The sequence below is a fragment of the Salvelinus sp. IW2-2015 genome, unplaced genomic scaffold, assembly GCF_002910315.2.
Source record: "Salvelinus sp. IW2-2015 unplaced genomic scaffold, ASM291031v2 Un_scaffold2370, whole genome shotgun sequence".
Taxonomy (NCBI): Eukaryota; Metazoa; Chordata; class Actinopteri; order Salmoniformes; family Salmonidae; genus Salvelinus; species Salvelinus sp. IW2-2015.
In genome coordinates, this window is record NW_019943694.1 from 97,492 (window position 1) to 102,026 (window position 4,535).

Sequence of the window (4,535 nt, forward strand, 5' to 3'; positions counted from 1 at the left end):
CGCCGCTAGTACTGTACTGTTCCTGGGGTAGGGGGACCAGGGGTTGTACTGGGGTGAAGGATGTTCACAGGCTCCACACCACCCCCAGCCTCTCCAAGCTGATCCGGGTGCGTTCCCCAGAGAGGTGCCCCTCTGCTAGCGCTGAGAATAAACACCAGGCCCCTGCTTCGATCCAGACCAGGCCTCATTAAGGTAGCTAAGGCCTAAAGAGGAGACCCAGCGGAGCCCAAGAGCATTACTATCCCTACTCCTGGGGCTGGGGTTAATGCTGGGGCTGGCAAGCTGAAGAAGGGCAAGAAGCAGCAGCAACGGCAGAAACACTGCCTCCAGAACAAACCAGACCAGACCCAGATCCAAAGCAGCTGCGAGTCGCAGAAAACTGTCCCAACATTTCTGATGCTGTGGGTTCTAAGGCTGGTTCTGGTTCCAAACCACACCGCACTCGGCTGAGAGCCAGAGAACCGGGCCAAGGAGGGCAGAGGAGACCAGGCCCACCGCAGCAGGCCACCAACGGACAGATGATAGCGTGGGTGCTCCCAGTGCCCAAGAGGGAGGGGGGAGGACGCAAGAGCCAAAAAGTCACTCTGTCACCTCAGCCAATCACAAACCAAGCCCAGCAGCAGCCCAAGGGGAAGAATAAGGAAGAACAAGCAAACAAGGGAGAGAAAACCAGCCGCAACATCGGTACGTTAGTTTAATAATAACCCTCTAGTGGACTGTCTCTTAGTGTTATACATGTTGTAGGAGAGGAACGTGTTAGTTTAGATAACCCTCTAGTGGACTGTCTCTTGTGTTATACATGTAGGAAGGAGACGTCAGTGTGAATGAAAAGCGATCAGCCAGCATGTCCGTTCTTTGGTTGTGATGTTTCTGTCCTGTTCTTTCTTCCCCAGAGGATGTGTTTCTCCCTAAAGACGTAGACCCAAAAGAAATGATGAGATTGATCGTGAGGTTGGAATACTTCAAAAGTAACGCTCAGCCTCTGTGACAATCCAAAACATTTAGGGCCGCTTTTACCAAACAGACAGACATTTTCCATTAAAATTCATCTAGACTTAGTCTTTTGTCTGGGAAACTGGCCCTTGTTTCCTGGAGCGGGGGGGGGCGCCACCAGGCTCCTGTTTATAGAACCATGTTGTGATATTCTTCTCCCTCCCTCCATCTCCTCCTCTTTCTCTCTCCCTCCATCTCTCCTCTTTTCTCTTTCCCTCCATCTCTCTCCTCTTTTTCCTCTTCTCTCTGTCCTCATCTCTCTCTCTCCCTCATCTCTCTCCCCCTCCATCTCTCTCTCTCTCTCCCTCCATCTCTCTCTCTCTCTCTCCCTCCATCTCTCTCCTCTCTCTCTCCCTCCATCTCTCTCTCTCTCTCTCTCCGCTCTCCTCTCCCTTCCATCTCTCTCCTCTCTGCTCTCTCCTCTCTCTCTCTCTCCCTCCATCTCTCTTCCTCTCTGCTCTCTCCTTTCTCTCTTCTCCTCCATCTCTCTCCTCCTGCTCTCTCCTCTCTCTCCTCTCTCCCTCTCTCTCCTCTCCCTCCATCTCTCTCCTCCCTGCTCTCTCCTCTCTCTCTCTTTCTCCCTCCATCTCTCTCCTCTTGCTCTCTCCTCTCTCTCTCTCTCCCTCCATCTCTCTCTCTCTGCTCTCTCCTCTCTGCTCTCTCTCTCTCCTCTCGTTCTCTCCTCTCGCTCTCTGCTCTCCCTCCATCTCTCTCCTCTCTGCTCTCTACTCTCTCTCTCTCTCCCTCCATCTCTCTCCTCTCTGCTCTCTCCTCTCTCTCCTCTCCCTCCATCTCTCCTCTCTGCTCTCTCCTCTCTCTCTCCCTCCATCTCTCTGCTCTCTCCTCTCTCTCTCTCTCCTCCATCTCTCTCCTCTCTGCTCTCTCCTCTCTCTCATCTCTCTCCCTCCATCTCTCTCCTCTCTGCTCTCTCCCCTCTCTCTTCTCTCTCCCTCCATCTCTCTCGTCTCTCTGTAGGTTTTGCCTTGACTCTGCCAAACAGACCCGCCAGAAGGTTGCAAGTAAACTGGTCCAACTTTACCCTCAAATAGGATCCTTCCAACGCAGCCCATAACTGACGGGTTCTAGAATGCAGAACCCCCCCCCAACATGGCTTTGTCCAACACCCCGACGCCTGAGGCCTTCTCTCATTCCCACTCTTTCCTCCTCCTCCTTCCTCTTTTTCCTCACCAAGCCAAAAGGACCTGGTGCAACACCATTTCCATTCGTCAGGTCTGCGATGCTATTGGCTGACAGCCAGGGATCATTCACACACGGGCCCGGCTGAGACTCGACTCTCTGCTGGTTCACAACGAGGGAGATGAGAGGTCCAAGTTGAAACATAGACAGGTTGGTTCTCCCTCTATCAGATCTGATCTACTGTGTACTTCACTATGTAGTATGGAAAACAGTTCCTTCTACTGTGTACTTCACTATGTAGTATGGAAAACAGTTCCTTTTTACAATAAAACCTGTTTTTTTTATTGTAATTGCGGGACATTTTAACATTGTAGAAACCTTCTTGGATTGTTATCGGTTGGTTCTATTTGGTGCTTCTGTTCTCCAACAGGTACTGACCCACGTCCCACGATGAACTTTTACTGTCTTTAGTTTAGGGTAATCTCCCCCATCTCTCCCTCAACACACAACGCTCTGTGGACAGGCACTGTTTTAGATCATGAATTGCCTCTAAATGATTTTACGTTGATTTTAAGTTCAGATCAGAATAGGTCTTATGGTATGGAGGATGTAATGTTAAAGCACATTATACTGTCATGGACACCCTCACCATGTGTGGGCTGGTTATACTGTCATAGACACCATGTGTGGCCTGGTTATACTGTCATAGACACCATGTGTGGGCTGGTTATCTATACTGTCATAGACACCATGTGTGGCCTGGTTATACTGTCATAGACACCATGTGTGGGCTGGTTATCTATACTGTCATGGACGCCATGTGTGGGCTGGTTATCTATACTGTCATGGACGCCATGTGGGCTGGTTATCTATACTGTCATAGACACCATGTGTGGGCTGGTTATCTATACTGTCATAGACACCATGTGTGGGCTGGTTATCTATACTGTCATGGACGCCATGTGTGGGCTGGTTATCTATACTGTCATAGACACCATGTGTGGGCTGGTATCTATACTGTCATAGACACCATGTGTGGGCTGGTTATCTATACTGTCATGGACACCATGTGTGGGCTGGTTATCTATACTGTCATAGACGCCAGTGGGTGGTTATCTATACTGTCATAGACGCCATGTGTGGGCTGGTTATCTATACTGTCATAGAACACATGTGTGGGCTGGTTATACTGTCATGGACGCCATGTGTGGGCTGGTTATACTGTCATAGACACCATGTGTGGGCTGGTTTATCTATACTGTCATAGACACCATGTGTGGGCTGTTATCTATACTGTCATGGACGCCATGTGTGGGCTGGTTATCTATACTGTCATAGACACCATGTGTGGGCTGGTTATCTATACTGTCATGGACGCCATGTGTGGGCTGGTTATCTATACTGTCATAGACACCATGTGTGGGCTGGTTATCTATACTGTCATGGACGCCATGTGTGGGCTGGTTATCTATACTGTCATGGACGCCATGTGTGGGCTGGTTATACTGTCATAGACACCATGTGTGGGCTGGTTATCTATACTGTCATAGACACCATGTGTGGACTGGTTATCTATACTGTCATGGACGCCATGTGTGGCTGGTTATACTGTCATAGACGCCATGTGGGCTGGTTATCCATCCTGGTATTGTGCTCTCATGACCTCATCGTACTGCTCTGATTGTGCCAATCTGTCCCCTCAATATGACATCCCAGGCTGAACCAACGCTGTTCATTAATTTAATGGTTTGTTGCGTCAACATCAAGCCTGAGTTCAAGGTTGTGCCCTATTCCCTATGTAGTGCACTCCTTTAGACCAGGACCCATAGGGCTATAGTGAAAAGTAGTGCACTATATAGGGAATAGGGTGCAACTCAAGAGTCCCATTGAGTAAGTCATTATGGTGTAGGTTATCAATGTTCCTCAAACTGTAGGAATCAATGGCAGTAGATGACACGGAACAATAGATTCATTACCTCCTTGTACAATGCTATTATTTTGTATGAAATTGTGACAAATGGTTTTGTTTTAACAAAATGAACGTTTGGAAAGTAATCAACGACACTAATATAAACTCGATTTTTTATTTTATTTTTTAATATAAATAAAAGAAACAAAATATGTATCTGGTTACTGTGTTTAACACTTCGAATGACATCTTCACAAGATGTGTTCAAATTAAACCAGATTGATTTCTCCCCCCTGTATATTCTATATAAGTCATGGTTATCTCCAGTGGTCAGCCTCCCCGTGTTGTTCAGACATCGGAGCCACGCTCCATTCTTCTCTTTATGCTTCAAAGTTACATCTTCCCATTGGTTGTTCAAGTAACTGCTGATCAGAGCTGATATCTCCCATTGGTTGTTCAAGTAACTGCTGATCAGAGCTGATATCTCCCATTGGTT

The 4,535-nt window shown here is 48.0% G+C and overlaps 1 pseudogene; it reads left to right on the top strand.

Moving 5' to 3' along the window:
- Window positions 1–4,535, top strand: part of LOC112073793 (protein FAM193B-like) — a 41,569-nt pseudogene that overhangs the window by 36,225 nt on the left and 809 nt on the right.